This window comes from Dama dama, chromosome X (assembly GCF_033118175.1).
Source record: "Dama dama isolate Ldn47 chromosome X, ASM3311817v1, whole genome shotgun sequence".
Classification (NCBI taxonomy): domain Eukaryota; kingdom Metazoa; phylum Chordata; class Mammalia; order Artiodactyla; family Cervidae; genus Dama; species Dama dama.
In genome coordinates this window covers 28,394,452-28,421,842 of record NC_083714.1, presented here as the reverse complement: position 1 = coordinate 28,421,842, position 27,391 = coordinate 28,394,452, and the positions used below count along the sequence as shown (strand labels likewise).

Sequence of the window (27,391 nt, the reverse complement as noted above, 5' to 3'; positions counted from 1 at the left end):
ATATATGTTAAATATATAAATTTAGCATATACATATTAACATAAAAATATAAATATACACATATATATGTTAAATATAAATTTTATATATTTACATATAAATATATGTAGGATACTAACCCCTTATTAGATAGATGGTTTGCAAATACCTTCTCCCATTCCATAGGCTGTTTTTTTCATTTTGTTGAATTTCTGTCCTCAAGTACTTCCAAGGTACATAAATAAGTTAAGAATATCCAGTCTAGACTTTAACATCAAGCAGACTAGAATTGGAGCCCCAGCCCTTCTATTTACCACCTTTTTACTTTTGCGAGTTCTTTAACCACCCTAAACCATTACTTCCTCATTAGAATTAGTGATAGTACTTTATGGTGGGTTTATTATTATTGCTAGGATTGAATGAGATTATATATATATATATATATATATATAAAGTGCTTTTACAATAATGACTGCCACATAGATATTTCCCACAAATTTTGGTCCCTTTCTTTTCTTCTGTCCCTCTAAGAATTGACTTTATTCTTTAATAAACTTCTGTACATCCCATCCATGAAAGTGAAAGTGAAGTCATTCAGTCGTGTCCGGCTCTTTGCGACCCCATGGACTATAGCCTAACAGGCTTCTCCATCCATGGGATTTTCCAGGCAAGAATACTGAAGTGGGTTGCCATTTCCTTCTCTAGGAGATCTCCCCGACCCAGGGATTGAACCCAGGTCTTCCACATTGCAGGCAGATGCTTTACCATCTGAGCCACCAGGGAAGTCCAGGGAAGATCCCATCCATGGGAATCTCCTAAAAATACCTTTTGGATCATGGTGTACCCTGCCACATAGTGTCCAATTGTGCCTTATTATCTACTGGGTGAAGTCCAAACTTCAAATTCAAAATTCAAGGTCCTCTACAATCTGAACCCAGCTATTTCCTTCCTGCCACTACATGAGCATTTCACTCAAGCTCAATTAGTAGACACCAGGGTTTCTTCAGTCAGTCATAGGGCTTGTTGTTTAAGAGTAGGGAGGTTTAGTCTTGTGGGGGTGGATGGTAGTGTGATGATGGGAGTGCTGATAGCATTTCAGAGAGGAGATGACGGGATTGTGAAAAAAAATTGCCTTTTTCATTCTGCTCCCTTTTCCCATTAAAGTATCCTTCAATGAAGTGTGCCCAGGTTATCTCAGCTAGGAAGTGTTTCTTTAAATGACCAGTTACTGCACATCAACTCTGTGTAAGATATTACCTTAGAAACGAGGACCAAAGTGACCTGAGAGTTCATCACAAATAGGAAACAGACTTGAAAACAGATAATTGTAAAAAATTGTAATATGATATAGTACTGATCATGGCATCCGGTCCCATCACTTCATGGCAAATAGATGGGGAAACAGTAGAAACAGTGGCTGACTTTATTTTTTTGGGCTCCAAAATCACTGCAGATGGTGACTGCAGCCATGAAATTAAAAGACGCCTACTCCTTGGAAGGAAAGTTGTGACCAACCTAGACAGCATATTGAAAAGCAGAGACATCACTTTGCCAACAAATGTCCGTCTAGTCAAGGCTATGGTTTTTCCAGTGGTCATGTATGGATGTGAGAGTTGTACTATAAAGAAAGCTGAGCACAGAAGAATTGATGCTTTTGGACTGTGGTGTTGGAGAAGACTCTTGAGAGTCCCTTGGACTGCAGGCAGATCCAACCAGTCCATCCTAAAGGAGATCAGTCCTGGGTGTTCATTGGAAAGACTGATGCTGAAGCTGAAACTCCAATCCTTTGGCCACCTGATGCAAAGAGCTGGCTCATTGGAAAAGACCCTGATGCTGGGGAAGATTGATGGCAGGAGGAGAAGGGGATGACAGAGGATGAGATGGTTGGATGGCATTACCGACTCAATGGACATGAGTCTGGGTAAATTCTGGGAGTTGGTGATGGACAGGGAGGCCTGGCATGCCGCCGTTCATGGGGTCGCAAAGAGTTGGACACGACTGAATGACTCAACTGAACCTTACTGCCCTTCTCTCTGTGTGTGTGTGTGTTCTATAGAAATACAGAGGTGGGTATGGCAAATGGATGTAGGGAATCAGTCACTAAGAAGGTAACATCTGAGTGTGAACTTAAGGTATGTAAAATTTCAAGATGAATAAGAGCACTGAATAATGGTAAGACATGGACAACAATTGAGACAGAGGGAACAGAAAATGCAGTGGGATAGAGGATATGAAAAGGTTCCATGAGTTCAGGGAATCATACAAAATCTGATGAGGCTTCAGTATAGAACTGAGGCAAAGATGGAGTGGAAAATGAGAAATCAGGCTCTGAAGGTAGATCAGAGCCAATCTGTGGTTCTTATATTACAATAATAATTTCAATTATAATGTATTGAATACCTACTATGTATTAGGTGCTCTGTAAAGTGTTATATATACATTGCTTTTTCCAAAGATTTCTATCAGCCATGTGACATACAAGGAATATTATTATCCCCATTTTTTCATTGAGGAAACTGAAGCAGAAAGTAAGTAGTTGCCCAAGGTCACCAACTGGAAAAGGCAGAGCAAAGACTGAAATCCAAGTGTGAATAACCACTGAGTTCAGGAACATGAATGGATAAGGCAGTGATGGTAGCAACATGGATGTAGAGCAGAGGGAGTTGTGTCCTCTGAGGCATCCTATAAGGTAGAAAGATAGTGTTGTTGGGGCCTGGTGTTGAGGGATAAACCAGAGTGAGGCATAGAGGGTGATTCTAAGGTTTCTGGCTGGGGAGATGTGGTTTTGGGAACATGGTTAACCCATTTGCAGAGATGGAGAATTTAGGAAGGAGAAGAGTGAGAGGCATTATTGAATTTGATTTTGTATGTTTCATAAACTTCAGGATCTTCCAGGAGATTGAAGCTGGTCACTAGAGATTTACAAATACAGATGGCGGGATCTGGACTGGATAGACGGATCTGGAATCAATCACCATGTTGACAATAATAGAAGTTGAGTCGTGAATATAATTACTCAGGGAGAATGTATGAAAGTAAAAGAGCAGAGCATCAAGAATAGAATGCCCCTTCCTTGGAAAATTGTTAACATTTTCCTTGCTAACTAGCTTAAACTTCCTAGTGTTATATAGAGACTTTTTTAAAAAAATCTTTCTGATGTCTGTTGGATTATCAACTACTTGAAGACAGAGACTGTTCTGAGTAATATCTACAAGCATTTAGCAGAAAGCCTTGTGCAGAGTATGAATTCATTATATTGGATTGTCCTGGAACATTGGATGGTTTTAGAGACAGGACTCTAAGAAACTATAAATACGGGGCTTTGGGTGAGAGCTGTGTATTGGGAGCAGTGGAACTGAGGAGAAGGTGTCAATTTCTCCATCTATACCAAGGGTTGGGCTATTTCCCTCATTTAAAGTTGGAAATACAGTCATTTCCCAAAGTACAAATTTTGTGCTTTGCTAAACAAAGATTCTCAGGCTTGGTGTATGATAGAACTAATGAAGGCAGAGAGAAATCTTCAATTTGAGCTTTCACATTCTGAAGAAAACTTCTGATTGTAATAAATGACAAAGTGAGTTCTTTTTTTAATTGAAGGAGAGTTGATTTACAATATTGTGTTAGTTTCTGATGCACAGCAAATTGATTCAGCTATATACATACATATATATATATTCTTTTAAAATTCTTTTTCATTATAGATTACTACAAGATATTGAACAAACTGAGTTTTTATTTGTTTTAAAACTCAGGAATAATATTTCAACTAAGCACTGAAACTGCTTAAATGAACTATTCACTGATTATTCTGGGATTTGAGAGGACTCAGGGCACCAAATAAAAGCTGACTATTGTTATTTCATTGTTGGTAAAAGACACAATCAATACTTGATTACTCTGAATTAGTACATCCAGCCATGGAAATCTTTAACCTCAGATTAATTAAATGTAGGACCATGACCCAACCTACAACAGTAATCTTTAGTAATAGAGAATTAACTGATGCTAAGTCCATTTGTAAAGCGTGTAGTTGCGCTGATGCCCAAGCTAGTTTTCTACCTATCATTCTGTCTGAAGTATCAGCAGAGTTATGGCAAGCAGAGTGTTAACATTGGCATTTCTGAGCTCCTTCCCCTTCTCCCTATTCCTGCTACCCATTTTTACTACAGTTTGTAAATGAGACATTTCTACACCCAGTGGTATTTTGCATCTTAGTGAAGATTGTTTCCTCTCTTAATATCCCAAATATTTTTACAAATTGCCATTTCTCATGTCCTGAAATATTCATTAAATCATTCAAAATGTAACACTTGTGTATTAGGTACCTGCTATGTGTCAAGTACTATACAACTACGCTCGGCATTGGAGATGTCATGGGGAGCAAAACTGACAAGGAACCTGACTATACATTCTGTAACGAGACAAATACATAATAGACAAACAAAGCATAGGTAAATGAGATAACTTTAGATTAGTGTCATGTAGACAAGAGAAGCAAAAGGCAAAGGAGAAAAGCAAAGATATATCCATTTGAATGCAGAGTTCCAAAGAATAGCAAGGAGAGATAAGAAAGCCTTCCTCAGTGATCAATGCAAAGAAATAGAGGAAAACAATAGAATGGGAAAGACTAGAGGTCTCTTCAAGAAAATTAGAGATTCCAAGGGAATATTTCATGCAAAGATAGGCACAATAAAGGACAGAAAAGGTATGGACCTAACAGAAGCAGAAGATATTAAGAAGACGTGGCAAGAATACACAGAAGAACTGTACAAAAAGATCTTTATGACCCAGATAATCACGATGGTGTGATCACTGACCTAGAGTCAGATATCCTGGAATGTGAAGTCAAGGGGGCCTTAGGAAGCATCATTATGAACAAAGCTAGTGGAGGTGATGGAATTCCAGTTGAGCTATTTCAAATCCTGAAAGATGATGCTGTGAAAGTGCTGCACTCAATATGCCAGCAAATTTGGAAAACTCAGCAACGGCCACAGGATGGGAAAAGGTCAGTTTTCATTCCAATCCCAAAGAAAGGCAATGCCAAAGAATGCTCAGACTACCGCACAGTTGCACTCATCTCACACGCTAGTAAAGTAAAGCTCAAAATTCTCCAAGCCAAAAAACAAAAAAAACAAAACAAAACAAAACAAAATTCTCCAAGCCAGGCTTCAGCAATACTTGAACTGTGAACTTCCAGATGCTCAAGCTGGATTTAGAAAAGGGAGAGGAACCAGAGATCAAATTTCCAACATCCGCTGTATCATCAAAAAAGCAAGAGAGTTCCAGAAAAACATCTATTTCTGCTTTATTGACTATGCCAAAGCCTTCGACTGTGTGGATCACCACAAACTGGAAAATTCCAAAAGAGATGGGAATACCAGACCACTTGATCTGCCTCTTGAGAAATCTGTATGCAGATCAGGAAGCAACAGTTAGAACTAGACATGGAACAACAGACTGGTTCCAAACAGGAAAAGGAATACATCAAGGCTATATATTGTCACTCTGCTTATGTAACTTTTATGCAGAGTACATCATGAGAAATGCCAGGCTGCATGAATCACAAGCTGGAATCAAGAATGCTGGGAGAAATAGCAATAGCCTCAGATATGCAGATGACACCACCCTTATGGCAGAAAGAGAAGAAGAGCTAAAGAGGCTCTTGATGAAAGTGAAAGAGGAGAATGAAAAAGTTGGCTTAAAACTCGACATTCAGAAAACTAACATCATGACATCTGGTCCCATCACTTCTTGGCAAATAGATGGGGAAGCAATGGAAACAGTGACAGACTTTATTTTGGGGGGCTCCAAAATCACTTCAGATGGTTTCTGCAGCCATGAAATTAAAAGATGCTTGTTCCTTGGAAGAAAAGTTATGACTAACCTAAACAGCATATTAAAAAGCAGAGACATTACTTTGCCAACAAAGCGTCGTCTAGTCAAAGCTATGGTTTTTCCAGTAGTCATGTATGAATGTGAGAGTTGGGCTATAAAGAAAGCTGACTGCAGGAGAATTGATGCTTTTGAACTGTGGTGTTGGAGAAGTCTCTTCAGAGTCCCTTAGACAGCAAGGAGATCCAACCAGTCCATCCTAAAGGAAATCAGTCCTGAATATTCATTGGAAGGACTGATGCTGAAGCTGAAACTCCAATCCTTTGGCCACCTGATGCGAAGGACTGACTCATTTCAAAAGACCCTGATGTTGGGAAAGATTGAGGGCAGGAGGAGAAGGGGATGACAGAGGATGAGATGGTTGCATGGCATCACCGACTCAATGGACATGAGTTTGGGTAAACTCCGGGAGTTGGTGATAGACAGGGAAGCCTGGCGTGCTGCAGTCCATGGGGTTGCAAAGACTTCGACACGACTGAGTGACTGAACTGAACTGAACTGAAGACAATAGAACAAGATGACAGGATAGAGTGATTTGGTGGTGGTAGTACTGGAGAGTTGTGAAACATCAACTAAGATTGTCACCTCCCTGAGGTGACATTTGGGCTGAAACCTGAGTGGTGGCCAGGCAAAGATACAGGAGAATAGGGTCCCAGATCAGAGGAAGAGCAGGTGCACAGACTCTAGGCTGGGAACGAGTTAGCAAATCTAAAGAACCTAAAGAATGTCACTGTGGGCCGAGCTAGTGATGGGGTGGGGGCAGTGAGTGTATGAGGTGACGTTGGAGAAGTGGGTGGAGTCTCGGTCACTCGGAGCCTCATGGGCCATGATACGCAGCTTGGATTGTGTTCCAAGAACAGTGGGAAGTCCCTGCTGGCTTTACCAGTTGGCTCCTGCGGTTTGCCTTTGGGGTCCCTGTGTCCCTCATCCTGCTTCTTTCTAGAGTGAATGACGCCCAGTTTTCCCTGTCCCAGGGGAATGCTTGGATCTCGGGTGGTCTAGAACCATCCATTCTGTGCTGTCACTGCCCCTCCCCAGTTTCACCTCCCTCTGCCCTGTCTCTGAGTGAGAAATCCTCATCGTCCAAGGCCAGGTAGGTCAGCGTCCCCAGGAAGGTGTCCACCTCGGAGGGAATTCATGGCACAGACCCTGCAGACAGCATCCATCATTTCAGCCTGTGCTTCACGAGGAGACAGCAGGATGATGGAAGCTTTGGGTGTCTAAGAAAGAGTTTTGAAAAAGGTGCTAGAGACTGAGACTTCTCCATGTGTCCAAGGCACGGAGACTATGTGTGAGGCTCTGAGCCCTTAGAAAAGCTGTCTCTGAAGCACAGTAAGGATTTGTCTTCCTTTCCACCAGAGTGGGGATCATATTGCCTACAGAACTCTCCAATTCTCCTTTCCTAGACAGTATGGGCACCAAACTGCCGCCTTCTTGTTAAAAGTAACTCCTTCTATTTGTACTGTGCTCACAAATGTTGCCATCTATGCAATCTAGTTTAGCCATCAAACCAACCCTACAAGGTAGGGCTTATTCTATGTCAAAGATTATCAAATTAAAGGTCATAGAAAGTGCCCCCAGGAAAATATAACTCTTTACATAAACTGTAGGGAAATGAACATCAAATGTGGTAAATATCTTGGAAATAGAGTCAAGAGGATTTTTTTTTAAGGACTCGATGTAGAAGATGAATAATATAGTTTCTTTGTCATTGTTACAGACAGATAAATTGAATTCATTAAGGTTAGTCTGTAGTTCTTGCTAGAAAACAGCTATTAATTCTTCCAATACAGTGTTGTGTTTAGGTTTCTGACAACTAAAATAAAAACTTTTAGGAAGACTTTTCTCTTTTATTTTTTCTAGTTGTTTCATACTTGGGATAGTTCTAGATTAGTCATCCAGTTAGGTCATCCAATTGTGAGTGTACTGTTTGCTTACCTGTTTACCAATGCAAAACCTTTTTTAATATGAGGTAGTTGGCTGTTTCCTTTAGTGGGTTGATGTGGTTGAGATGGAGGAAATTGGACCTTGAGGTGGGTAAAGAAGTTCTTATTGATGAAGTACAGACTTCAGCTCTACAGTGACAAATGGGGCAAAAGGAGGTCTGGGATTTTGTGAAGGACATTTGACAGTATTTTAAATGAAGGACGGAGTTAGAGATCTTAGTTTCCCTAGACTTTTGTAATCAGTGATGTGCTACATGTAAATCACTCCCCTTTCAGAGTTGTTGGTCATAAGGAAAAGTTTAGGAAGTAACTGGGAAAGAGCAATTGAACTCAGATTTATAGACCTCCTACAACGTGCCAGAAATTGCTGAAGATTTTTCTAATTATTATCCAATTTCCTTTCCACAGAAACACTAGGAGGAGGAAATATAAAGCCCTCTTTACAGATGAAAGGATGTCACTGACCCTTAAAGAGTTTAAGTAACTTAGTCAAGGGACAAAGCTGCTAAGTGGCAGATTCATGATTCAAACCTAGGTGACTCCACCGCTTACCTTCTCTTTACACTTCAGCTCTTGTAAATGAACATGAATGAACTGGCTTAATTAAAATTGCTGGTTTATTTGTATTTTTAAATGTACATCATAATTAAGCTTCTGGCTGTAAGTAAGTCTTAATTTTATAGTAAGCAAGCAAGATTGACCTCCCTAACTCTGGAAATTTGATGGTTGAATTATGGAAATATACTTTATGGAACCACTCTATATGATATTTCATTTTGCTCTCAAGTTTAGAAGAGCTATTTCTCTTAAAATCACAGTTTTTTGGCTATTTGATTAGCTTTTTCTTGGGATTGTCAAAAATATCTAGAGGGTTGTAATAAAAACAGAGTCCTAAAAATGTGAACAGTCAGGTCATGGGCCAAAGAAAATGCCAAACACGAGCCAGCATGGGAACCAAGACACTTGATTATGTACTGAGGTATCATTAAGACCTGAGGTGTTAGCTCCAAATGAGAACAAAATGGGACTCATAATGTTCACAGCTTTCATGATGAATTTATAATATTGAAACCAAATTAACTTCAGGTACCATTTTATAATATTTCTGTCAAAAAGAAAATTACCAGAGCTGGGAGAATCTAAGAAAAGCCCATAAGAACTAAAAAGGAAAATCCTTATAATTGGATTTTTTAAAAATGGGCTTCCCTGTTGATTCAGCTGGTAAAGAATCTGCCTGTGATGTGGGAGACCTGGGTTCGATCCCTGGGTTGGGAAGATCCCCTGAGGAGGGGAATGGCTACTCACTCCAGTATTCTGGCCTGGAGAATTCCATGGACTGTATAGTCCATGGGGTCACAAAGAGTTGGACACAACTGAAAGACTTTCACTTTTTTCAAGTTCAACACACACACAACTTTTGCATTAGAGTTGTAAAATTTTTTGATTACATAGGAAAATATGTGTGCAATGTCAAGTCTGCTGCCTCAATGAGAATAATTTATTGAGAGTCCAAATATGGGATTTAAAAATCACTTCAGATTAGAATTATTTTCATCATGACATTTGTTAGTTTGTTTCCTATACTCCAGCAGAAATTTCCTCACTATTTTGGCTTCATTTTCCATCTCTAGGACATAATCTTGCAAGATCACCTCTCACCTTTATCTCTTAGTGACTGGGTACTGAGATGGGACATTATGAACTTGATCTGACAACTTAATAAGATGTAATAAGACCTGAAATAGGGGCAGTGCCCTCTTGACTGAGAAGATCTAGATAGGTATAGAATCTTCTCCAGGGTATGTCTAACCAAATTCCCTTTAAGACTTCCCTTTAAAGCATTAAATGTCTTTTCCTGTTTCAAACTAAAATGTGATCAGTTGGAATATTGGCGAGGAACAGGTCATTAGCAAAAACTGCAATGAAGACAATTGGATTTGGGTTTGATTTTCCTGTTTTTGTGGTTAGCTTAGCACCAGATGGTGCCCTAGTGAGTTCTGTATAAATAATACAATCATAGGGTTGAGTGATTCTCTACCAGTCACAGACTCAAGCAGAAAATAGCACTTGTCTTTCTGCACAAGCCCATGTAGATTCTCTTATTGCAGATTTGTTCTTATGCAGCTCAAACTCTCAAATTCTTGTTATGGTTGGTGTTTTTTTTTTTCCTATTTCTTTATTGGGCAAGCCAGCAGCCAACTCCTCATTGTGACCCAGAGGGAAGGGCTACTGATTTGAGGCTCTTTAGGTGATACATCCATCCACTGCAGAGAGGAGAAGAGGCAAAGAAGCAAAAATCTCTGCATTTCCTCTCTTGTTCCTGAAAAGGAAGAGTGGCCCCAACACTCCCTTGACAGTTGGTGCACATTAGGGGGTGAGGGAACTGGCTTTGCCCACAGAAGCCCTGTGGCAACCCCTTACAGGCTTTCAAGGTCCAGCTCAAGTGCCAACTCCAGCCCATGATGCTCAGTGATCTTTCCTCTTTCTCCAGGTTCAGATGACAGTTACAGTTTGTTCCTTAAGATCTAGCTCTTCATTAGGTTCTCTTTGGTATTATAGTTTCCCCACACCTCTCCCTTTGGATGTAAGTCTTATCCCACCCATGGGATTCTAAGTTGCTCAAATCTATTTTCTTACAACCTGAATGACTTAGCACAGAAGTGGGCATTCAACAACTGCTGTTGAATTGATGACACATATGTGGGTCACAGCTCCCACACACTGGAGCACAGATTTAATGGACAGTACCCCATTCAATGAGCAGAGTTCATCTATTCTGACACAAAGGATTCTCGTTTCTTAAGAGTTATGGAGAAAGAATGAAAAACTTCCCCTGCTTTTCTGCTTTCATTTTACTATCCTGAAGATGACCCATATAGTAGCAAACAACAGAAAAGGTGATGTAGCCCATTGGAGGAAAATAGGTGGAATCACTGAGAACCTTTCTTCTTTTGAAAGCTGCCTGTATTTTTACTCTGGAAGCACAGATAACCATACGGTGTGTCCAGCATTCACATAGACCTGTAATAAAATTGAGCCACTCAAGTATTTTTCTGAGGTTGGGGCTCTATTTACAAGTCTTTGCTTTAATAGTTCCTATGTATTAGATGTTTTTGGGTGACCTCAAAAAGGCACTTAGGAATTCAGATCAGACTATTTAAACCAGTAATTTATTAATTATAAAGAACTAATTTCTAAAGAATTTATTTCATGTATTTCCCAAAATATCTTATCATCTGCGACAGAGTTCTCAAAGTATGTCCTATAGAATATTAGTATTTCATGACATATGAATAAATGCTTCCTGGAAAAATAATTGGTTGCTTGGTTGTTGGGAGAAATGTTACGTACCCTGTTTGCTTCTTGGAGCATCACATAGCATATTAAAGGCTCCAAAGAGTCTTGCAGCAAAAAGGTCTGTTTAATTTGTTTATCTTGGCATTTAGCAAACATATTTTATCTCAGGAAGAGAATAATATTTAGTGAGTATTCTGTGCCAGGTATATATTAGCTTATCAAATTTTCACAATAAAACTCTAAAATTCCCTGGTGGCTCAGACGATAAAGAAGCTGCCTGCAATGCAGGAGACCCAGGTTCAATCCCTGGGTCAGGAAGATCCCCTGGAGAAGGGAATGGCAATCCACTCCAGTATTCTTGCCTGGAGAATTCCATGGACAGAGGAGCCTAAGAGGCTCCATGGGGTCAAAAAGAGTCAGACACAACTAAGCGACTAACACTTTTCACTTTCACCCATATTTAGAGATAGAGAACTGAGCTTCTCTGCTGTATTAAATGATTTGTTCCAGGTCAAACAATGGCAGAGTCTTATATAGTGAATTTTCATGTTGACTCTGCCACCAAGTAGCTATGCACGACTGTTTTGGACAAATAAGTCAATCTTGATTTCCTTATCTTTAAGTCACATCAAAATAATAATGGTTTAAAGATGAAAGGAGCTGAATTTATATTACCATGTTTTGACAGAAAAGTGCCACACACATTTGTACTTTTCAAAAATAGGAGGAGGAGGGGGAGGAAGAGGGCAACAACTAGTTCCAGGAAACATGTTCACTCAAAACACACAAGGCTAAGTGCTAGACTTGTAAGAAAGCGAAAGTGTTAGTCGCTCAGTGTCCAACTCTTTGCAACCCCATGGACTGGAACCCACCAGGCTCCTCTGTCCATGGGATTTGCCAGGCAAGAATATTGGAGTGGGTTGCCATTTCCTCTTCCAGGGGATCTTCCCATCCTAGGGATCGCACCTGTGTCTCCTGCATTGCAGGCAGATTCTTTACTGCCTGAGCCACCAGGATAGCACATGTAAGAGCAAATGTTAAAAAAAAAAAAAGTTACAACTGCCCTGAATGTTCACCAGAACACATATATTTTCATTTCATAACTGTTTTGTATTTTTGGTATAGTTAGATTTTCAGATTCATGGATTGATCAAATTGGGCAGTACAGCATTAAAACACTCACTGGTACTGTTTTGAAATGTTAAGACTAGAAATACATTATGACTAGTGGAACTTTGACCCTTAACAGCAACTTTCTTTGCTTCTATGGCTTTAAGCCAGAAGCTAAGCTTCTTTCCATTTATTTTTGCATCGTTCATTAAGTAGGCATTGCAAAGACCTAATGGTCTTAGAGAGTGGCTCTGCCTCACTCTACCAATTCTAAGGTATGGTACTTGATTCTTAGAACTCTATCGTCTCTCTCAATTTGTCGAGTTTGCCATATGAGCTAACCCATTTTTACTTGGCCCCTTGCAAGCTTAAGTTTGAGTGAGTTGGATGTAGATACATTTTCCCCCTAAATTTTGAGACTCTTTATAAATTTGTTGTACCTGTAAATTTAACAGATAAATAACACAGTGTATAATATAACACTCTGGAACTTATTCCACATACTGAGCTGAATGTGGTGATGGGTGTATGACAAAGGGGAAGAAGACTGCTAGTTAGACATTTACTTTGCCTAACTGGAAACTGATTTCCTCATTACCTAAGTTGAACTGAATTCCATTTCCAGTCTCGAAGTCATTACCAAGGCAGTGCACAACTGAACTCAGACTGCATTTTGCATTCTGTATCCCTGAACTATCATTAGCTGATATCATAAATATTGATAGATAGTATAATACTCCACCAAGTTTATTAAAAGAATAATTTAGAAGCCCATGGTGGTTTTATCATCTGGGGTTCTACCATTCTCTAAAGTGTGATGACTGTTTTCTGTGGTTTTCCTTGATTTGGTATTTATGAGTTGTTTATGGCTCTGACATTATTTTATGCCAGAATTCATTAACCTTTAAAATGTTTCTGATATGGTTACTCACTATTGTCACCTCTGGTTTCTAGACACACAGACATCCTAAACATCCTAAAGAGAGGAGATGGAACTGATAGCATTCAGATTCACCGGAAGTTGCTTTCTTTGGTTACTTGGTCTCTGAGGTGTAGTGCCAGCCGTTCTGGAGAGAGCAGAACTGCCCTTAATGCAATGACATTCCAGTTCCTTTGACAGAGCCTCAAATTACCAGCTTCACTGTCTGATAACTGTGATTTCTTGAAAGACGTGCATCTATATCATTGTTGTAAAGAATAGAAGAGAAATAATGGCACTATTTAAAGGATAGTTTCAATATATAAAAAAGGGTAATTGCTGTGAAATCTGTGCATAGCCTAAATGAGCTTATACTCTGATAAAAGCATTTCTCTAAAGGCAACTGCCTGGGTAGATTAATGCTGCCGTCTGTGTTCTGCTCAATAGAGCTTATGGGACTGAATGGGATGGACAGTAAAAACAAACAGACCAGACATAAAACCCAAAACTTCTTTCACTCTTTTCTAAACCCTTTGGTCTTTATGTAGCTCAAAAGATGAAGCAAGTATCAGAAGTACTTCTTAACACTCATTAAATACTGAGCCTTCTGCTGCTAAGTAGTGACTTAGGAAGGATTGAGGCTGAAGTAAGATATATTCTAATATTGATTCTGGCCTGAAATAAATGCTTATGTCCTTGAAATAATTTGCTGCTAGCTGTTTATTTTCTTTATATATTAAATAAAAAGTCCTTTGGTCTCCTTCAAGTTCTGGATGGGCTAATTAGCCATTTTGTAAACCAACATAGTACAGTTATTTCTTCTGGATAAATTAATTTATAGTCTTGCATTGAAATGTAATTAAAATGTTGTTGCAACTAGTTTTTAGTCCCTAATCAGCAATTGCTGTTACTCTTTATATGAATTGGATGGTAAATTTCATTAGCTTGTTTTCCTGGGCAAAAGATAGTGTCTAATTGCAGTCTCTGATCCACAGCTACAGAACAAACCCCCTTGGCTTCAGCTTGCTAAGCAAAAGTTTTCCATGCCCTGTGAAGATATAGAGATGAAGATGCTCCTTTTTGCTTTGATAATATGTTTTTCATTTCCTTGAGACTATCTTTTGGCTTGATAATCCCAATTTATGAACTTGAAATGAGGCTATTTTTGGCTACAATTTAAGCCAAAATTTGCTTATTTTGTTCTTACTACATAAATGTCAAGTACAGTTACAATCAATCCATCAGTTTGTCTGCCAATGGTATTTAAAAGTAAATTTCAACACTGAAACTTATACATTCATTCATTTATTCTGTCACTCAACAAATATTTATGTCTGACTATGTTGTTCGAGGCATTGTGCTAAATATACCTTACGATGCTTTTTGTGAACATAGCAGGACAATTTCTTAAGTTTAAAATTTGAAGTTGAAAAAATTAAAAATTTTGAATATCAGATTTTTAGTAGAAGCAGGCCAAATTGGTGGCATTATCTATCAGTAAGTATGGTGTATTTTCATAACTTTAACACTTAGTAACTGTGTAAAGAGCAACATATTTGCTGAATTAGTGACTTTTTTGGAAATTTAAATTGTTTGACTGGTAGTCTTCTAAGAAAACACTGACAGATTTTTCTGTAATGGTCTGTGTAATCATGTGATTTAGATTGCTAAGCTTTTTTCCTGGGAAGCCACATTACTGAAGGATTAAAATAAAAAATACTGTACTGTGTTTGTGTCACGGACCTCAGTTTTTAACACATTTAGTAAATTAAATTGAGCAAATTAAAAATCAGTGAGGCTTTTGTGTTGTGAGAAGGTTATTTGGAATTTTGGGTAACAGCTCATTGCACCTTAGGTGAGATTTTTAAAAATGCTTAATGTTGCTTTACAACGTTGCTTGAATTTGTAGAAATGGGGCTTTGTGATTGTTTCTACACACACACACACACACACATACACATACACACACACACACACATACACACACACACCCTAGTTGAGACCCCAGTTGAGAAAAGAAGGTTGGATCTAGTCAAAACTAGTAGACACAACATAGTTAATGAATTCACTTGTTTAATTCAAGGTATACCTTCCTGATTGATTATAGTATAGGCCAGCAAAATATTCTGGTGTTTGAGCTAGTTTACATTATCCCTAAAGGGATAAAGAAAGAACAGGAAATACCTTCTCATCTCAGCTTGTCCTCAGGCATCAGGCCACGATTGCGACTCAGTACCAGAAACCCAGTCTTCTGTAGGTAGGTCCAGATGGGAAGCCAGCTTTCTAACATGAAGGTTGAGTAGTGATGCTTGGTGAATGTAGAGATTAGAAACCCTGGAGCACAGAGCAACACGCTTTGATGGAAGCTGAGCACACCAAACAAGGTGCCGCTCCTTGATTAGCTTTTCTGTGTCCTACCAGGCTCTTGTTTTCACACTGCTATCTCATCTTTTCACCAATCTTTCTTTTAATGTTTTACCATTAAGATAGTTGAAAAGATAGCCTTTCTGAAGCAAGTGCTTGTTGAAGATACTTTTTCCCATCACTCTGCTGCTGTGGTAGTTCTCCAGAGAAGTTTCCTCACTAGGTATCTGATCCAGGTATCATAGGGAATTAGTGGGATTTGTCAAGTCTAGTTGGGCTTCCCAGGTGGCTCAGTGGTAAAGAATCCACCTGCCAATGCAGGGGATGTAGGAGAGTTTAGTTTGATCCCTGGGTTGGGAAGATCCCCTGGAGGAGAAAATGGCAGCCCACTCCAGTATTCTTGCCTAGGAAATCTCATGGACAGAGGAGACTGTAGTCCACGGGGTCCCAAAGAGTTGGACATGACCGGGCAACTGAGCACTCACACACGCACACCTTATGTCTGGTTAATCACGTATCACAGACTTACAGGGTAGGGGGAAACCTTCTGTTCATTTAGGCCAACATTCAGCTGATGTTTGGGTCTCTTTTGCTTTTAAAAAGAATCTCACAAGGAACTCATTGCCTCTTGAGACAGCCCTTATTCAATATTTCCTCAAGGGTATCCTCTTTAATGGCAGTCCCGCAAGGTACTTTACAAAAAGAAGTGTTCCATGGTCAAGTAAGCTTGAGAAATAATAGTCAACATTTAAGCTCTGAGTATTCCTACAGAAAGTAGACTTGTTTAAATTAACCTGCAGCTTCCCTCAACTAATTTGGTCATGAAAACTCTTTCTCCCATATAACACATTTTAATATTCATTCTACAGAAAATGTTTCAGTATATGTTTTTTTTTCCCAGATAATACATGTTTGTTAAAGCAACTTAAAATTGCATTGACTTTTAGGATGCGTATCAATATGACCTTTTGACTCCTTGAGTCTCATTCTCTAGTACTACTTGCTGTTTAGTCACATCTTCCTGTTTTGCTATGGTTGGCTTTTTGGATTCAAGTATTGGTCTTCTTTTTCACATTTCATCTTATTGGATCCAGCCCACCTCTTCAGCTTGCCTTTTTGGATCCTGACTGTGCCATCCTGAACATTCATTAGCAGTCTGAGATCTGTGCTACTCACTGATGTCATGAGCATGCCATCTAATATCTTTATGCAATATATTGATTAGAAGTGATTAATAGGACTGGGCAAGGTTGGTATTGAAGAGGAAAAGTTAAAATTTTGCCTAACCTCCTGCTCATTCTGCCTCTGTAACTCAGCTTGCTCCTTGCAAAATCTGGATCACGTAGGTCACATAGTCTCAGAAAGTGGGGACTTAAAATACTCAGAACTGGAGCTTTTCTCACTCACCCTTGTCCTGCTCATTGCAATTGCCCAGCCCTGCAATCCTACTTAATCATCCCTGTCCATGTAGAGGTCAGGCATCCCCCTCCCCATCTTGAACACTATTCCCCCATGCATGAAACCCCTTAGTTTAAACCAGCCTATTAGCAGCTAGTTTTGCCCACTATAGTCTGTCTAGAAAAACTCTGTAACCCCTTTGTTCTGGGCTCAGAGCTTGGAGTGTTTACTCCTCTGGGCCTGCTGGGGTAATAAACCTGAGTTCTCCAACTCTCCAAGTGTGGTGCTTAGTTTCTCCATTACTGGTTTCTGCAACAATATCATTCCATAAGCCATCACCCTTTGGTTCCAATTGCTAATCTCTCTACTTAGTAATAAGTCCTTCAGAAGAGTTTCCAGTTGCCCTGGCCTCTAGCCTCTAGTCTTTGTAGTTTGCAAACCGTTTTTTTTTTTTTTTTCTAAGAGGCAAATCATCTTTTCCTATTATTAGCTCTTCCAATTTTTTTCTGAAGCAAAACGTAATAATTTTGTTTCTAAATATAGTGGCTCATCAACTCTTCATAAATCTAATGCCACATCTTTTCAGGAAGTAATGCTGGTCAAAATCCTGCTATATTTTTGCAGAAAATATTTTGGGGAGATGTCGTAAAACAACAGGGTGTCTTTCTGTGCCTAGATAATTTAGTTGGCATAGTTTCAGTATATTTGTATTGTAATTTTCTATCTGGAGGAATAGTCTTTTGAAATTGTATACACTAATTAGTGTAGTTTGCAAAATAATAGATATTTTTGTATGTGTGGGAGGTAAGGCTTTCAAATGCAGCATTTAAACATAATTGCTCTTTAAACATCATTTCACTCAAAAGGCATGTATTAATTTTTCTTATAACTGCAGGTTTGGGGTGGCCTATTAATTAATCTCCACATCAAGCAAAAAAAAAAATCCCAATGATTTCCCAAATGTGTCCCAAATATCCTATTTATCTGAAAGTCTGAAAGTGAAGTCGCTCAGTACTGTCCAACTTTGCGACACCATGGACTGTAGCCTACCAGGCTCCTCTGTCCATGGAATTTTCCAGGCAAGAGTACTGGAGTGGGTTGCCATTTCCTTCTCCAGGGTATCTTCCCCACCCAGGGATCGAACCTGGGTCTCTTGCATTTCAGGCAGATGCTTTACCATCTGAGCCACCAGGGAATAGTTTATTTATAATTGTGCCAGTATATTTGCCAAAGTTTAGCCCCAATTATTTATTTACACCAAAATGAATCCTAGAGAAGAATTTTTGCTTTGTTTGCAAATCACTAATTTTATTGAGATTTTGAATCTACTTTACAGTATCAGAGTATCTTCACATTTTTATTGTTAAAGTTGACTTAGAAGTATGTCAGAAGTTGTAGAAAGCTCAAGTTCTGAGACTGAAAACACATGAGTTCATAATTGGCACCATGCCTTTTTTCAGCCGAGGTACCTGGGCTTCCCTCTTAGCTCAGCCAGTAAGAAATCTGCCTGCAATGCAGGAGACCTGGGTTTGATCCTTGGGTTGGGAAGATCCCCTAGAGGAGGGCATGGCAACCCACTGCAGTTCTTGCCTGGAGAATCCCATGGACAGAGGAGCCTGACAGGCTACAGTCCATGGGGTTGCAAGAGTTGGACACGACTTAACCACTATACCCCACTCCCACCTGGAATAAGGTTATTCAATGTGTCTGAACCTCAGTTTTTCATTTATAAGATGTGAGATTAGGATGATGATGGATACTTATCTCATAGGATTCCTTTAAAGATTACATGAGGAGTATTTAAATAAAGCATGTTCCACATTGCTTTATACACACTGAGAATTGGATAAGTGATAATCAGTCTATTAAGATTCATCTATAAGCAAAACCCTTAAAATGTCCAGAAAAATTTGGCATGTTATATCAAACTTTTATTTCTATAGTGTTCTCCTAATCAAAATGGTTACATTTTTCCAAAGTCTTCAGTTTTCATGACTGTGGATTTATATTATCTGACTCACAGTCGTAAAACATGGCAGCATAGTTAAAATTCAGACTGTTCCAGACAGTCTATTTCATATAGCTACCATCTAGTAGTATCCAAAATGTTTTTCAATCACAGCACCTACCACAGTGCCTGATTCAGTCTGTAGGAAAAACAAAACAAAGCAAAACAACGTGGGGCATCTGACTAATCTGAATTTTTCAATTTTGGGCTTTTTAAGTTGAGTTTAGGACATAATTCTGGATATTTTGTGTCAGGTGAGTGTAATCTCCTCAGTGCTGTCTTGTCTCAACAAAAATTTGAAGTGAGGGACGTTAGAGCCCTCAGCATGTCACAGCTCTCAGACAGACCGTGTTATAACTCTTGGGTCTTGGACAGACCATGTTATAGCTCTTAGACAGATCAGTGTTACAGCTCTGTGTCACAACTCAATTTTATTTAGAAAATAGCAGGAAAATACATCCTCAAGGCGTGAGGGTATGCCAACCCAAAGATGCGAAGAGAAGAGAGCCCTGGCCCTTTGTCTCCTCTTTTTATGTGTTTTTTCCTTCCCACTGGGCCTGCCCTATGTACATTGGGCTAGCCAGGAGTGCTGTTTGTTCTACCCAAGGTCCTCACTCCAGTCCTCTGACCTCCCTTTGACCTTCCTTTGTTCTATTTTTGTGGGCTTTTCCCTTCCTTGTCTTTTAGGCACCGCCATTTTGGACTCCTGTTTCCTATTCTAACTACCTAACATTTTGTTTCCCTATCAAAGTCAGATAGTTTGATTAATTTTTATTCTGGGTATTTTTCATTTTTTTTTGGAACAGCCTAAGTTACAAAAAGCCAGCAGGTTGTATCATGGATAAGAGTATAATGTCTTTGTGTAGGTTGTACACCTATTTAATATTTAAAGGACAATGAGGTTTCTCGACTGAAAAAAATGCACAACCTAAAAATTGAGAATTATGTTTTATTTGGGGTATTACTGAGGACTGTAAGCCTGGGATATAGCCATGTAGATAGCTCTGAGAAACTGTTCAAAGAAGTAAGGGAGGAACTAGGATTTGTAGTTTTTGCTGAGGGAAAATAAAATAAAACATGTATTCAGACATCAAGAGATTACTCCTAATCACAAAAACCAGACATCTCAAGTTAATAATTTTAGTACTTTTCTACAAGGTGGGAAGAGTCAGGAGTCTGGGTTCATTGAAATTATTCCTTTGATATAACTATCTAGGGCCACTATCCTGTTGTGTTTTTTTCATCCTGAATTCCCCTCAGGGGGCATGGAGAAGAGTACAGTGGCTGATGGCTTGATGGCTACATCCTTTGTTTACTAAAATGGCTGACAGTATTCTTTGTCTACACATTTATTCATGACTAGTCCTGTGAGGACCTAGGTGAAGACATCAGCCAGCAGCCCAAGTCCTCTGGAGTGACAGCTCCAGAGAATAAATCCAGTAGATGATTTTAGGCAGTCAGCCAGAACACACAGATTCTTGTGCAATTTGTTCTCTATACAAGGATGCCTTACAGAGGGGACATGAATTTGGGTTGACATTTAGCCTGCATTCTACTCACTGTGGGCTTCCCTGGTGGCTCAGTAGTAAAGAATGCAGGAGATGCAGGTTAGATCCCTGGATGGGGAAGATGCCCTCAAGACGGAAATGGCAACCCACTCCAGTATTCTTGCTTGGAGAATCCCATGGACAGAGGAGCCTGGCAGTCTACAGTCCATAGGATTGCAGAGTCTGACACCACTGAGCACACACAGGCACGGACTGAGAAGGCATAACCCGGCCCCTCTAGAACCATGCTCTTGGTTTCTGTGATATTGCGAATTATAAGAAAAATATATATTTGGTCATAGTTACTATTCAGTCAAGAGGTAGACTATAAAGAAAACTGAATGCCGAAGAATTGATGCTTTTGAACTGTGGTGTTGGAGAAGACTCTTGAGAGTCCCTTGGACAGCAAGGTGATCTAACCAGTCCATCCTAAAGGAGATCAGTCCTGAATATGCATTGGAAGGACTGATGCTGAAGCTGAAACTCCAATACTTTGGCCACCTGATGCAAAGAACTGACTCATTGGAAAAGACCCTGATGCTGGGAAAGATTGAAGGCAGGAGGAGAAGGGGACGACAGAGGATGAGATGGTTGGATGGCATCACCGACTCAATGAACATGAGTTTGAGCAAGCTCCAGGAGTTGGTGATGGACAGGGAAGCCTGGCGTACTGCAGTCCATGGGGTCACAAAGAGTCGGACAAGACTGTGTAACTGAACTGAACTGAAGGGAGTCTGGTTCTCAGCTCTCCAAGCCCTTAGAATTTCAAATATATAGAGAGATTAAGGTATTTTTTGTTTTGTTAATGAATATCCTTAGGAAAGTGCTTAAGGGTGGAGCCTGGTTGCTAGTAGAGCCAATCTAGCTATCACTAGAACTTTGGAACTTTGGGTTGGAACTTTCATTTCCACCCCACCCCCAAACTCCGGGGAGGGGAGGGGACCTTGAGGTTTAAATAATGGACAATAGCCAGTGATTTAATTGAACATTACTATGTAATGAAGCCTCTGTAAAACCCCCAAAGAAAGGGCAATCTTCTGGTTTGGTGAACTTGTGGAGATTTGGGGAGAATGGCACTCCTGGAGGGCATGGAAGCATTCTCGCCCTTTCCTCATACCTACTCTTGCATCTGGCTATTCCTGAGTTATATCCTTTTATAATGAAGCAGTGATCTAGTAAGTAAAATATTTCTCTGAAATCTGTCAACTGTTCTAGCAAGTTAATCAAACCTGAGGAGGTAGTCATGGGGACCTCTGATGGATAACCGACCAACCAGGCAGAAGTACAATGATAACCTGAACTAGCAACTGCCCTTTGAGTTGGGGGAGGGGGTGGCAGGGCAGACAATCTTGTGGGACTGAGGCTTTTATTTATATGTGGGGAATCTGATTCTACCTCCAGGTGGATAGTATCAGAATTGAGTTAAATTATAGGACACCCAGCTGGTGTTCTCCCTTCCCCATTGGAAATTGAGTTTCAGAATACCAAAAGAGTTCCATAATATTTCTAGAAATCATTCAAGGATCACATTAGTGATACAATAGAAAGAACTGAGGGTTTGTAGTCAGAAAGCCCAGGATTTTAATGCTAATTTCAACAGTCACTACTTTGTGACCTTGGTCAAGTTAATGAAAAATTTGGGCTGTTCATCATCTCTATAACACTTTAAATGATCATATATGCTGTGAGTTTTATTACACTTTGGTGAAATTTGGTACAGAAGTAGAAAGAAACGACTTTTGAGATAAAGAAATGACTGTGAAAGTGTGAAAGTGAAAGTCGCTCAGTCGTGTCTGACTCTTTTCGACCCCATGCACTATACAGCCCATGGAATTCTCCAGACCAAAATACTGGAGTGGGTAGCTTTTCCTTCTCCAGGGGATCTTCCCAACCTAGGGATCGAACTCAGGTCTCCCGCATTGCAGGCAGATTCTTTACCAGCTGAGTCACCAGGGAAGCCCACGAAATGACTAAGTTGCTATTTGAAAGCCAACTAGTCATCCTGCCTACAGTATTTACCATAGGTAAAAATCGCTTCTGGTTCACACTGACTGATAGAATATATGTATGATATTTACAATTGTGTGAATTCTAAAATTCAGAGAACCATCTCTTTTATAATGTCTGCCTCTAGGATTTAGAGGGAGTGACTCCCCACGCTGTTATCTGGCCCACTGAGGTTTGAACTGCAGCGGGGTGATGCCCCATACCACTACATTTTGAATAGCTTGAGATTTAAGAGCAGCAAACCAGGTCATAGAACAGTCACCACAACATCCAATGTGCCTTTCTTACAAGTATATTTCAGAAATTGATAGGTGGCCTACAAAAATCCTATTCTTTTAACAAAGTTTAAATTATTTTTTCTTCAATTTCCCAACTAGAAATAGTTCTTTGCGAAGAGCCCATTGCATAGAGAATACACTTAGCAGCAACAAGAGCTTCCCTAGTGCTCAGTGGTAAAGAATCCTCCTGCCAATGCAGAAGACCGCATTTGATCCCTGAGTCAGGAAGATCCCCTGGAGAAGGGAATGGCTACCCACTCTAGTATTCTTGCCTGGAGAATCCCATGGATAGTGGAGCCTGGTGGGCTATAGTCCAAGGGGTCACAAAAGAGTCAGGCACAATTGAGTGACCTTAGTGATCTCCTGGACTGTAGCCCCCCAGTCTCCTCTGTCCATGGGATTCTCCAGGCAAGAATACTGGAGTCAGTAGCCATTCCCTTCTCCAGGGGATCGTTCCATCCAGGGACTGAACCTGGGTCTCCTGCCTTGCAGGCAGATTCTTTACCATCTGAGCAACCGAGAAGTCCCAGAAAACAACAAGCAACAAGAATATTCCAAGGTTCTTATTTACACAGGAATGGGAAAAACCAATAGAAGGTTCTAGGTAGCTTTCATCATTAGAATATGCAGTATATATAGATTCTGCATTTGTTAGTCAGACACAAGATGTTCTGCAGTAATCCTGAGGTGTAACCTAATACATGACTACAAAATCAAACTCCAGTAATATCCCTATAATTCTTACTAGCTCTAGGAAAATGGGAAGAAGCCCTCCAGAAAATGATTTCCTTTCATGTAAATTCTTTTAATAAACAACACTGAATCATAAAGAATGTTCTGCCTTTTATTTGCTAGTTATTTTTATAATTTGATCTGTGATTCATGTATTTAATTCTGTTCCATACATGTAGTTCCTTATTATTTTCTGGTGGTACCTGGGTCAGAACCCATATTAACTTGTGGTTTCCTTGGTTCACAAATTACTACTTCTCTGGGGCACTTTACCCCCATATGACACCATAGAATTATGCTTTACCCACAAATTGGTTTTGTAGCATCTACATTCTTTGAAATCACATTTGCTATTGGGTTTTACTTTCCTGAAGAATATTTTCTTTCTTATGACTAGTTTTGTTGCAGAAACCAGTAATCCAGAAACCAAGCACCACGCTCGGAGACTTGGAGAACTCAGGTTTATTATGCCGGCAGGCCCAGAGGAGTTAACACTCTGAGTTCTGAGCACCAAACAAAGAGGTTACAGAGTTTTTATAGACAGACTGTAGTGGGCAACACTAGCTGTTAATAGGCTGGTTTAAAATAAGGGGTTTTGCGTGCACAGGAATAGCAGTCAAGATAGGGAGGGGGGTACCTGACCTTTACAGACAGGCATGATTAAGCAGGTTTGCAGGGGCTGGGCAGTTGCAAAGAGCAGGACAAGGGTGAGTGAGATAAGCTTCAGTTCCTGGTATTGTAAGTCCCCACTTTCTGAGACTACATGACCTGTGTGATCCAACTTTGCAAGGTGCAAGCTGAGTTATAGAGGCAGAATGAGCAGGAGGTTAGGTAAAATTTTAACTTTTCCTCTTCATTTCCCCCTCTTGACTCTTCTATCACTCATTGTAGAAAGCATCATCTCATGTTTTGGTAGGACATTCAGAGCTGTGCATTGTTTAGGGGGCTATATGGAGCTATTACCATTTGTAACTTTATGGATTCAATCCAAGAGGTTATGAACTGGGTAATTGCATTGAGTATACAAGGGCCAAACAAGAGCGCTGCAAAGAGCTGAAGAAAGGACCTGTTAAAGGGAAAGGCCATGATGTTCAGCTCCAGATAATGTTCCAATTACCCCAGGAATTAGCTAGTTTCTCTCTCCTTTTTATGATTTGTTCCCTTAGCTGCTGGGCCATGTCCCTGACTATTTCTGATTGGTTTACATAAAAGCAGCCTTCTCCGTTCAAGAAGAGGCATAGCTCTTCAGCTGTCAGTAGGTCTAGCCCTCCCCTAGTCTGTAAAACCATCTCAGCCAGGGAGTCTATTTGTTCCTATAATGAAGAGCACAGCAATAATATCAATTAGGAATAGAGACCAGGGTTGACAATAAAAATCTATCAATATTTTGATAGCTGGATCCTCAGGCTCCTGCCGTACATTGACCAGCCAGCTGCCAGAGTGGTTTCTGCCACGCGTTGACTAGTCAGCTTCCAGAATGACCAGAGCAGGATCCAGCATCCTTTGTGAGTGAGGGCCTTGTCTTTGGAACCAGACCTTGAGGATGTTTTTGGGGTCCTGAACTGCTTTCCAGGTGTCCTCATCACAGGAAGTTGCTGCCTTCTTGACTGGTGTGGTGAATCCAAGGGATGACACCTATAATTCTAACAGCAGAAGGAGTTGCCAGGACGATCATGTGAGGGCCTGTCGAAATTGGCTGAAGTGGTTTTTTTTTTCCTAATCTTTAACTCATACCTCATCTCCTGGCTGATAGGGATGAACCCAATTGCCCAAAGGAATTAGTGTCCTTTCTAAGGTTTATCGGGTGGTATGGCTGAAGACTTTTCCCAGGGCTTGGAGGTGTCGGGACATCTCCAGGTCAACTAGTTGTTGATGGTTTCCCTTGAGCTTTTCTATCACTGGGGGTGGTCTCCCTTGTAAGATCTCAAAGGGAGAATAGCCTGAGGACCTCAGGGTACATTTACAGAGGGAGGTGACAGTCCACAGAATGATAAGGCAGCTTGTACTAGCATTGTCTGAAACTTAACAAGAAAGTTAAAGATATTTGGCCTAAAGATTAATAGAGGAAAGCTGCTGAGGGGCTAGCCAGGAGAACGAGGTGCAGACATTGATTCGTGACATTAGTGTTTCCCTAGGTATGAGAAGATGCAAGAATTTGGACTCATAAAAATATTTACCTGAAAACATCTGACTATCTGAAGGCCTGTTTTTTTTTTTTTGGTTTTCTTTTTTGGTTTTTCCCAGAGCAGAGTGCCTTATTTTTTGTCTCCACCCTGAACTCCTTTCAAGGGGGTGTTGAAGGTCAGCATCTTGTAGTGTTCATGATTTGATCTTTGTAGAGGCAGCTGGCAAGGGCCAACTTCCAGTCAGTAGGGCCCCTTCATAGCCACATACTTGACCATGCTTTGGGGGCGTTTCATGGTAATTATATCCCATGGTGCTGGGAAGGCTCATTCCCAGGTCTAATAAAGATTCCATTGATAGGCCACTCAGTGTGTTTTCACTAGACTAGGCCTTGTAAGTAGCAACAGTCTCTGGGCCATACCTGTCTTACTAGCTAGCCTCTTGGTCCAGGGAAATATTTCCTCTTGTTGCTTCTTCCCATATCTATAGTTACATTATTACAATTATTGATCTCATATGGGACTGTATATCAGCATTTTATCACAGGCTCAGTCACGCATTTGGTAATGTAAGAAATAATCTTCTGAAACAAGCTACATAGAAAATAATATAGCTAGCAGTTATTAGTAAGGTCACTAGCAAGAATTTAATGACTTAAAAACTTTCACTGGGTATAGCCTGATATACCCCAGGTCATCTGACTCAGTTAAATGATTATAGCCAAGTGTTCATCTCCTGGTTGGACATCATGGAACATCTGAGCTTTATCTAAAGATTGGTTACTGAGATAAGCTTTGGAAACAATCTTAGATGTCCTTTTTATAACTTTATTAAAGCTTTTAGCAATATAACATAACAAGGAACTATCTCAGAAGTGAGTCTTAGTAAGCACAGACCTTAATTAACAAAACTAGAATTTAATATTCAGTGAAGCATAATTTTTTTTTGAGAACTCATTGTGAGGGCATTGACACTGTAGCCAGGGAAGCCTTTAACCCATCAAATAAAAATGAGGTCTGTCAGGGAGCCGGGAAAAGACAAGTGGCCATCTTGGATTTCCCATAGCCTTGGATCTTTGATTTATAGCTGTTGTTTATCCATTTTTAGTTTCCTGATTTAGGAGCAGACTGTTGCCATGTTTTAAGGACATCAGGATAGCAAAAGTCTTACCGTGAGGGGTTATTTTGTGTAGAAGCAGAATGAGCTTTGTCTGCATGTAACATAATCTTAAATAATGTTTGTTTACTTTACCAAAGTAACAAAAAGACTTTAAAAATAATCACTTAAAGGCAAAGAAATTAATAATCTGTTATTGAAAGCTGAATTCTAAGAAAACTTTGTCTCTAAACAGATAGAAGATCAAATTCCAGTCTGGTATCAGCTTACTGTCAATAACAAAATTTGTTTTTCTGCTTAACTTTAGGAAGTCTTTTCCATAAATCTTGAAGAACTAGCAGTATTCTTCTAAAGGCATGAGAGTAAAACCATAGAAAACATGTTTAAAAATCTGATTCTATTGCAACTGACAAAGATACCTGGTCATTGTTGTGATATACAGCACTTTATATATATATATATATATATTTTTTTTTTATTAGTTGGAGGCTAATTACTTCACAACATTTCAGTGGGTTTTGTCATACATTGATATGAATCAGCCATAGATTTACACGTATTCCCCATCCCCATCCCCCCTCCCACCTCCCTCTCCACCCGATTCCTCTGGGTCTTCCCAGTGCACCAGGCCCGAGCACTTGTCTCATGCATCCCACCTGGGCTGGTGATCTCTT

The 27,391-nt window shown here is 39.9% G+C and overlaps 1 protein-coding gene and 1 non-coding gene across 2 annotated transcripts in view; one reads left to right on the top strand and one right to left on the bottom strand.

Annotated features, from left to right (window-relative positions):
• TENM1 (teneurin transmembrane protein 1) overlaps positions 1-27,391 on the top strand; it is an 887,850-nt gene that overhangs the window by 88,210 nt on the left and 772,249 nt on the right. The gene's annotated exons all lie outside the window — the stretch shown is intronic.
• TRNAF-GAA (transfer RNA phenylalanine (anticodon GAA)) lies at positions 18,029-18,100 on the bottom strand. Its single transcript has one exon. It is a non-coding gene; the product is annotated as a tRNA-Phe (tRNA).